The sequence below is a fragment of the Geotrypetes seraphini genome, chromosome 1, assembly GCF_902459505.1.
Source record: "Geotrypetes seraphini chromosome 1, aGeoSer1.1, whole genome shotgun sequence".
NCBI classification, from domain to species: Eukaryota; Metazoa; Chordata; class Amphibia; order Gymnophiona; family Dermophiidae; genus Geotrypetes; species Geotrypetes seraphini.
The window spans coordinates 437429280-437439601 of record NC_047084.1 but is presented as its reverse complement, the minus strand read 5'-3'; the positions used below and the strand labels follow the sequence as shown (position 1 = coordinate 437439601).

The following is a 10322-nucleotide window of genomic DNA, read 5'->3' as shown; positions in this document are numbered from 1 at the left end:
TCCCCCAAAAAAGTAGGTGGAAAAAAGGGTGCATCCTATGGAGCAAATATAACCCCCCCCCTGCGGCCGTTACCTTATTTTGACTGCCGCCCGCTGCCGCTGCTCCTGGGCTCTGCTCCTGCCCGCATAAGTAGAGGAAAGGAAAGGACAGGCGGGTGCAGTGATTGCATGCCGCCGGCCCAGAAGCCTTATCCCCGATGTCAATTCTGACGTCGGACTGAAGGTCCCCAGACCAGCCTTGACATCTGTGCCCTCTCCCTGCCTACCACCAGACCACCAGAGGGGGGACAGGGTACAAAGCCTGTCACGGAGGGGGGACAGGGTGCAGAGTCTGGCAGGGAAAATTTGGTTCAGAATATTTTTTTTCTTGCTTTCCTCCTCTAAATTTAGGGTGCATCTTATGGTCAGGTATGTCTTATGGAGCAAAAAATATGGTATATTTCTTTTTATTTCTTTTTTATAGAGTATTAGTCTTTCTTTTGTAATCCCAGTCACCATCTTATTTTTAAGGCTAAAATATAATTTAGCCACTACTTATGGGTTCCAAGGACTTTCTAGCGTTTCTATGTACTTAGCTTATTTAGCATGGATGCCTGAGGTTCCCAATGGAGGTGGTTGAATGACCCGGTATTTTAGATTTCATAGCTTTACGGAACATCTCTGTTTATCTCACAACTGAGCTTCTTCAGGAGATTGTCAAAACGGCCATTTATTCGAATCCACCATTCTATCGTGAAAAGAAACCTTGTGTTACTGAAGAAAAATTTCTCATTACAAAAGGAACTCATTTTTTCTTTTTCAAATTTTTAAATTTTAAATTTAACTATATCGTCATTTTTCTAGTATTTAGGTTGGTTCATTATAGGATCTTAATCTTAAAAACTATAGAGATACTACATTGGACATTCCAATGAGCCTATATTTAAAGCCACCGCACTTTTTTTGAATGTGTACGCATGCCAAAATACTAAAATACTAAAATGCTATTACATCTAAATACTATCACACCTTCCCATTAGTTAAAAACTATGTGAAGAACTCCCGTACTTTTATAAAACACATGATTTGTACTCACTTAACTTTTTAATGCTTTTTGGCAAACTTTTGTCAATGCGGTTCCTTCTACCGCCTTCTGTTGACCAACCTTCACCTATGTTGGCAGTTTTTTCAAACTGCGTTTTCCTTTTAGCGTCTTCAGCATGCATGCGTCTTGATATAACACAACTATGTTCGTTGTCTATTGAATCGCTATGGCACATGCGTGTCAGGCAATTTTATCTTGAGATTTAAAGTGCTGAGCTAATTCATTCATAGTGCTCTTACTCAACTATTAAATATAAAATATCAAAACAAACTTATCTTCAAATTTGATAAACTATATTAAATGCGTTCATAATACTCTACCTGAGTTATCTAGTTAAATATGTGAAAATCTTAAAATAATTAAAACTGTTTACTAGCATCAACATGATTTTAATTTTAAATTTATTATTAGTCCAATGATCCGTTACAGCTGTATTAAAAAAAAAATCATTTGCCAATTAATGGATCCTTTTATTCCAGGCAACGGAGTGGTTGCCCTCCTGCATCAACCAGCCGGGATGATCGGAAAATTATAATGACTGCAAAGTTATCTCCTCGTATCAATGCCACCTGACTCTGTTCTCGCTTACCATCTTACCTTCAGAACCTGAGCAGATGGACAATTTGTTGCAGATTGTTTGATGGTGGTCTGAAGTCATGTTGTCCAGCAAAACACCCTTCATTGTCTGCCAAGAACATTGCCGATCGTCTTCAGTTATGCAACAAATACAGAAGTTGGAAGTCTTCAGATTGAAAGAAAGTGATGTTTAGTGATGAAGCCATATTCACTCAGTTTAAGAATTACACTGGGAGGGTTTGGAGACCTGCAAAACAAAAGTACAATGCAAAATATGTGGTGCCTACAGTAAAGCAGTGTGAAAAAGTGATGGTTTGGGTGCAATTTTGGCACATGGACGAGCTGGAATCTGGATGATGCCCAGAAACACAACCATTCTATGGCATGAATTAGAAAATTACTTGATGTCCAGTCCTATCTCGTGTAAACTTTTTATCGCCTGGACTCTATATAGCTGACACCTTTAATGAATCTCAAAGGGAAGCCTCAGCCCCACCACTCCACAGCAAAGCCACTTTTCAAATTGCGGGAAGCTTTACGTGGTGCCTCATCATTGGCTGTCCGCTTACTTGTAGTGAAACATTCCTTATACTAGTTTTTTTATGCAGTGTGAATATATAAATTTTGTGTTGCGTTAGTCGCATTTCCTCAAATAAATACGTATACATATAAAGTGCTTATATGGTAAGTTTATACTTAGCTTGTATCACAGCCGAAAACTAGGAGTCTGACCCCTAGGTTAATGCGACTAACGCAACACAAAATTTATATATTCACACTGCATAAAAAAACTAGTATAAGGAATGTTTCACTACAAGTAAGCGGACAGCCAATGATGAGGCACCACGTAAAGCTTCCCACAATTTGAAAAGTGGCTTTGCGGTGGAGTGGTGGGGCTGAGGCTTCCCTTAGAGATTCATTAAAGGTGTCAGCTATATAGAGTCCAGGCAGAAAAACAACCATGACAGGACCAGTTTACCTGTAGGTTTTGAAAGACAAGTTACCAGTATTCATGTCCATACATGGTACCAATCATTTTCAGCATGACGGAGCACCATGCCATACAACTAAAGCAGTTAAAGCATGGATAGCGTCATCTGGATATCATTTACTGGCTCCAGGGCCTGGAAACTCTCCCGATCTCAATCCAATCGAGAATGCATGGGTGATAATGAAGAGAGCTGTGGCTGACATGCATCCATCATCACTAGAAAATCTGGAGAACAAAATAAAACAGGTGTGGACAACTCAGATCATTCCGGAATACTGGCAGTAGCTATGCCATTTGATGCCTGCTCGAATCCAAGCTGTATTCAACAAGAAAGGACAACACTCAAAATACTGAAAAAAGGCTTTAACAGCCACAAACTTTGCTTATTTGTATTAATTTTGGACTAGTCAACAACTACAGTATTTTTGTGCATGTACTTCATTAAAAAATGTTTCTTGCTCTGAAATTTGGACAGAATAGTGGCGTTCACAAACTTTTGCTCCTCACAAGTATCTTTATAATGATGTCTCAGGCCTGGTCCCTAAAAGAAAATTAAAGTAGGATTTTATGTCGGAGTAAAAGGCAAGTGGATATCTATGACCTATTAGACTGCATAATTTTAAGAGTTGCTATCATTTTAATCTTGAGAAGAAAAAAAAAACTTACTAAAGAAAGAGGAAATACTGACCTCCCCCAACAGAAGATGTGCTCAACCATTATCTTTTTAGAAATAGGATTGTTGCTAAGCAACATGTCTCACATGATTTTGTGTCACTTTTTGTCTGAGGGAAATTGAGGCAAAGAAAGTTTGGACAGTTAATGAGGAAGAAATAGCTTCAGTGCAAAGCGATCAATAGTGCAGCTGACCAGAAAATAAACTATTAATGGGATCAGAAAAAGCAAAGCTACTTAAGAGCTACTTGAAAGCAAATTTATTATCAGCAGGTTTTCTTAATTGGTTGCACTTTAATTCTCCTTTATATTATCTTTTCTTGTGGAGGGTATTTCTGAATGACTGCAGTAAGGGATGAGAATGTTTCTCTCTAGGGAGATTAACGATAGAAACAGTGCTTTATGGTTAATTTTATTTTCATTTATCTATTTATTTTATGTATGCAATATAACCTTTAATATACTACCTACAGGTTATAAATATGCTTGGAATATGGTTTAGTGCATCCCCATAATTTTGTATTTTATGCTTTGCTTTCTCCAAAGTTGCGATAATGCTTATATTTTGAAAAAAATATGTACGTCTCACATACCTGTTATTTATATGTTATTTCCATGTAAATTTATGTGCATGACCGAGGGGTACAAGGGGCAATCAGGAATGACAAGACTATAGTGGAGAAACTAAGGACTCCATTTACTAAGCTGTGATAGCGTTTTTAGTGCACACAGAATTTTAGCGCGCTAAACCCGTGCTACACGGCTAGAACTAATGCCAGCTCAATGCTGGCGTTAGCGTCTAGCATGTGCGGCAATTCTGCACACACTAAACACACGCTAAAACCGCTATCGCAGCTTAGTAAAAGGAGTCCTAAATGAATTACAGTATTTGAATCAGTCATCACTGAGAAAGATGTGGAAAAGGCACTGGTTCCAGAAATTGCTTTTTAATGGATGAGGAAGAGGAACTTAAACAAATCTCTGTAAATCTGGAATATCTATTAGTACAATTTCTCAAACTGAAGAGTAGCAAATCACCTGGGCCAGATGGTATACATTTGCATATGCTGTCACTGCACAGAAGACTGCTTTTAACCAATAGATGATGACAGATGTCCAAATCGGAGTTTAGACATTTTACAGAAGACACGCAAAAATTCAATACCACTGTACTCATTTTCAAAACTGTAAAACATCTATCTTGACTTGTTTTTTCTTAGTTTGTTTTTTGAAAATTGCCATTTTTCAGATCTGCATCTATCTTTGTACAAAAGAAAAACGTACAAACAAGTCATTGGGATATAGGAAATGCAAGCATTTTTAGTAGATTGGTCATACAGACATCCAGCAAAGCAGTGGGATACTTCAGGGGACATATCAGTGAACTTTAGATAAAAGATTCCTGGTATAAATCTCATCGTAACCACCTTGTAATGTGTGGTGAGCCCTTTAAAACCCACTCAAAATCTACTGTTCCCAACTATATACCCAAACATTAGCCCTTGTGCCAGAAGGTGTCGCCTATATGTAGGTGACCTTGCCACATAGGAAAGTCAGAAACATAAATTGGCGACGGCCTGGCACATAATTGAGGACAGGGTTTTGGGCAGAGAGGGAGGGGGAATAGAAACAGGTAGGAAAGAAGGGGCTGAGTCATAGGTAGGTCTAAGCAGGTTAAAACAGGAATAATAAAATGGGATGTAACAGGGTATTAGAAGTGGGTAGGTAGTGGCAGTTAGGAATGAAGAGAAGTCTTTATATATATATATATATATATATATATATATAAATTGAAATTTATAAACGTATCCAATCAAGTATACAAGATATGGGAATTTATACAAAATATGTAAAGATATCATTATTCTTAATACAACTTAAATCAGTCGTAGAAAATCAGAAATCCCATCAAGCCCACATCATTGAGGAGAAAGTATTGCATTACATAAGAAAATAAAATTGGTAATCAATAAGGGCTAACCATACCCTTAACTTTTATAGAGGCATTAACTATTTAAACTCCTTATTTATTGAAATTATCATTACCTAGAAAAGAATATTCCACCCCAACTTATAAAGAAGGAGGTTTCTAAGAATGTTCAAGAAAATACTCTAATTGAATAGGATCAAAAAAGGCGTAATCCTTATCATGAAAGGTTACCAAACACTTACACGGAAATTTCAGAATAAATGTGGCACTAGATTCCACTACCTTAGATTTCAAAGCTAAAAATGCTTTTCGTCTAAATTGTGTTACTCTTGCCACATCTGGAAATGTTTGGATTCTAGCCCCACAAAACATTGCTTGTTTATTTTTAAAAGGGGGAAGTCTAAGAGGTGTTGTCAAAGGTAGAGACTAGGAGCATGAAGAGGAGAGTTGGCAAGTGCATAATCTCGAGTTTTCCTGCATTTCCAACTGCTCTCTTCCACCTCAACCACCCTAATTTAGGGGAGATTGGAGCCACGTCACATAATTTGGCGGGGCTTCCTAGCCTGATAGAACACATAGCAGTATGTTTTGACCAAACCTAGCTTAACAATGGTCAAATATAAAGTTGTTTTGTCACATGCTAGCAGTGACATGGATGTTGTAAAAGACCTGGGACAGTGCCCCTCTTTTACAGAGGGAGGACAGTGCCAGAGAAATAGCCGTGCTGATGAAATGATAGTAGTGTATTGGAATTTATGAAGTCTATGACCAGGCAGGGCAGAAATTGTACTTCATATGGTATGGTGGAAAAAAATGGGAGCTCTGTTAAGGATCTGTGGGGGAAGGTAGAATAGCTCTAAAGGTCACCAGGTTAATCTGATTACTGTGTTAGCGTCAAAGGGCCTGTTGCAGACCCTTACAATTCAAACCTATATATAGAGAGAGGAATAGTCCAAGGTAAGTCTTTCTGAGAAGAGAGAAGAGGAGATGAAAGGAGCAGAAGACATATTTCTCTCTGAGCTCCCTGGGGAGAATGGTATAGAAAATGAAATAAGTATGATATACTACATTACCCCACTAGTCCACATTTTCCAAATGAAAGCTATAGGGAGTTTACATGTTGGCCCATTCATCTGCAAGCCTTGGCTGGTTATAACACTTATCCCAATATAATAAGCCATCTTCCCCTCCCTTTTTCTCAAAGATGATAGCTTCCAAATCTTGATTTCATTAAAATCATTGTTTACTGATTGCAACTATACCAAAGTTTATCTCTACCAAGACTCTGAGTATTCACACACATGATTTTCTAGGATAATGTCCAATGTCCATCATTGTTTAATTTACTTTTCCTTAATTTTACATTAATTAAATTGCTCTAATGTGTCTCCCTGTTTCCTGTATGATTTATTATTACTTTCTATAGGCCTTAATCCCTTCGAGGCTTACCTAGTATACCTCATTTGATCTTCTTTGTGGGGAAAGACAGTTAAAATTCTCTTTGGGGGCCCCTTGTTAATAAGGGCTAGATTCACAAAGTAAACTGATCATGTACCGATTGGTTTGCGACCCCTTTGCGACCAGATTTCCCTCCTACACTATTCACTAACCTCTCCTGCGATCTGCTTCGAATCCATGCATGCAAATGAGGAGAAACACCTGCAAAGTGGACAGGGATGCGATTCACTAAAGAAAATCTCCATAAAGCAACTTAGGGCTAGCCGATCAACCCCAAAAGCAACTGCTGGGGACCAGTCAAAAATGGCTTTCTGACTCTCCAGCTCCATTTAAAGGCCTAAGGCTCTGATTAGCTGAGGCGCCTTGGGCGCCTCCCAGAGGAGGAGGAGAGGAGCCCGAGGCGCCTCATCCAATCAGGGCCTTAAGCCCCTTCCCGTGCATCAGATGATGCTCTGGGGTATGGCCTAAGGCCGCTATTGCGTAGTGGCCGGCAGCAGCAGAAGCAGGAGGACTGTGTGATTCCTCCTGCTTCCGAAGATGGATCCTGGGTGCCTAAGGAGCAGGAGGGACTGGGCACCCCTCCAGCTCCCAACATTCACAAGGTACGCGGGGCAGGTGGGAAGGGCCCAGCCTGGGGTGGGCTGGTCATGTGTCCTATGGGGCCAGTCGGGGGTGCAGCAGTTGAGCCAGTGGGGCCTGTAGCAGGAGGGAGGCCATTGGAGCAGGAGGGATTGAGTACCCCTCCTGCTCCCAACTTATATGTATGGGGGGCGGAGTGTTGGGCCAGGCAGTAGTGTTGGGCCGGTGGGTGGGCTATTATCTCGGGCTCCCTCGACTCTACTGCTCTCTGCCGCCATTCCCCGCAGTGCAGCCCCACTTTAAAACCACAGGCTCACACTGCGGGGAAGGGCGGCAGAGAGCAGGAGAGTCGGGGGAGTCAGCGTCGGGATGAACAGGTAGGAGAGATCTGGGCAGAGCCCTGACAGCAGTGACATGAGCTGCTTCTCCTCTCACTACTGTCAGGGTCTGCACATGAGCGTGGATCGCACATTTGTGATTCCTGCTCGCAAATGGGGGCGTTCCTCTGATCGCCCCCATTTGAATATGACTGATTTGTGAATCAGTCAGACCTGCCCGAATCGGAAACGGATTGTTTCGATTCAAGCAGGTTAGTGAATCTAGCCCTAAATTGCTTTATTCAGGACCATGCTAAATATATTATGTTCTTGATGATTGTCTGTTAAATTCAAATACGATGCTTTTCACTTTCTAGCTACTAAGGGCCAGACTCTACAAACTGTGCCCTTATCGGTGGCCACCTAAAAGTCAGCCGATGAATGTGTGCCAGTCACCCAACAGCACTGTTTGTGGAATTATGGCTACTTCAACCATAGGTGCAGAAAACATAGGCCCGGGTTTTCGAGGCCTACATTCCGGTGTCTATGTTTGACATTAATTGCATCTACAGCAGTGCCTAAAGTTGTTTCCAGCATTAGCCATGCTACTTCAACCTTAGGCATCCTGAGGCCCTACTGTAAACATGATCTACAGTAGGTGCTAAGTTTGCAGGTGCCTCCAGGCATCTATGTTTTTTGTTTTAAATGATTTTAAGGGTGGGGTGGGGGTTAAATGACTTAAGAACATAAGAATAGCCTCACTGGGTCAGACCAATGATCCATCAAGTCCAGTAGCCCATTCTCACGATGGCCAATCCAGGTCATCACCAAAATAGTAGCAATATTCCATGTTACCGATCCAGGGCAAGCAGTGGCTTCCCCCATGTCTTTCTCATAGCAGACTATGGACTTTTCTTAACTTATGGCGCCTTTTATAGAATATGGGCCTAAATGTATATAGGCAAACTCACCCAGAAATGACTACTGTCCATATTGTATTCCTTTCTTAATAATGAAAATGCTTGCAAGAAAAAAACCAAACCCCAAACATTCTAATAAGCAATTAGGATAAGATCACACAATTAATATCTCATCACTGTAGAATATGGCAGCGACCCATAATAATTACAGGGTGACTATGAGAGATACCATGGTAATTAGCACAATGGTTTTCTTAGCTCAATTATGCTCAGTGGAGCTACCACAATAATTGCTATTTTATTTCACAATAAAATAAGCAATAATGTTTTAATTATTTTTGGACCAATGTTATATAGTGCTCCTGCAATATGACAACATTCCAAAATATTAGTATCCTTATGCTATTTACATGTTATTTACTTATTTAATTTGAAACATCATTACACAGGAGCCAGATACTTTATCCTGACCCTTTAATAGGAGTACAAAAATGCAACTGACTTGAACATTATATCTGAAGTTGTGAATTAGAATGTTTTATAACAGCTAAACAAAGTAAGCATGGTTGTCTTGTTTATTTTCATATCTAGGTGGCCATCTCTGGGAAAACATGAGTAAAGCCATGGCATGACCAATTTTCATGTTGAGCCCAAATCAAAATTGAGTAACTGAGTTCCTCATTTAGGGCTTAGTGCATGGGAAAGGCCCTCATTAGAACATATTAAGCCCTGATTTAATGAAGAACACTGGGGTATTTCGATATCAACATGTATCCCCAGTGTTGACACAACTACATTGGCTACCTGTAGCATTTAACACTGAATCAGTGGTTTAGTAAGGGGAGGGTGGGGAAGGGGGCGGTCCTCTCTGGGCGTCATCTTCCTAAGGGTGTGGCACCCCTCATCTCCTACCCCAGCTCCTCTCCTTGCCGCGTGCCCTTTGCCTTCCTCCGTACCTTTTTTACTTCCCCGGGGTGAGGTTACTGCCTGCGTTTGCACCGACGCTCTGTCCGACGCCACTTCTGGGACCAGAGCCTTGGAAGTGATGTCAGAGAGCGAGCTGACACCAACATGGGCATGCTGCTCATGCCAAAGTAGTTAAAAAGGTATGGGGGAGGGGCACCATCGCCCCGGGCACCGAACACCCTTACTACACCACTGCATTAAAAATAAAATCTTGATGATTCTACATCAAGTAATTCATGAAAAGGTGCCTTGATACCTAATGCAAGTCATAAGAAAATATTTAACATCTGGTTCTCTGAGATCCGAATCCGCTATGAGGTTGAGCCTTGGGAACGTACGTGAGGTACATTGCAAAAAAAGATGGAGGGCAGCAATCTCGGTAGCAGGCCCTCGATTATGGAATTAATTAAATGGGTCATTGAGACTATCATGATCTGAAGAGTTAAAAAAAAAATCTCTGAAAATTTACCTTTTTTGTTCAGGCTTTTTTTTCAGCTGAAACCTTTCTGATGATGTTAAAACCAAATGAATGATTAAGCTTGCTAATGTGTTTACGGTACTTGCTGCTCGACTTTGTATGTAATTTGTAATCCGCTTAGGTCAAGCAGAATAGAAAGTTTTAAAATAAATAAAATAAAATTTATTCTTTGCAGATAATGCATTAAGCATTTTGTAAGAGAATTTGTGTATGTTGATGCCAGACTGGGTTGTTTAGCTAAGATTGTGTTTGTATGTATATGTATTTGTAATGTGTGTATTTTGTGTACTTTATTATGTATGTGTTCTTGGAACCCACATTGCATAAAGCAGGATGAAACGAACAAGATCC

At 40.3% G+C, this 10322-nt stretch overlaps 1 long non-coding RNA gene across 1 annotated transcript in view; it reads right to left on the bottom strand.

Annotated features, from left to right (window-relative positions):
• Positions 1 to 592: 592 nt before the first annotated feature.
• The window catches only part of LOC117363024, a 54306-nt gene continuing 44576 nt past the window's right edge, over positions 593 to 10322 (bottom strand). Inside the window, exons 2-3 of the long non-coding RNA XR_004539964.1 lie at positions 1682 to 1907; positions 593 to 727 (exon numbers count right to left, since the gene is read on the bottom strand). This is a non-coding gene — a long non-coding RNA (uncharacterized LOC117363024). The remainder of the gene's footprint in view (positions 728 to 1681; positions 1908 to 10322) is intronic.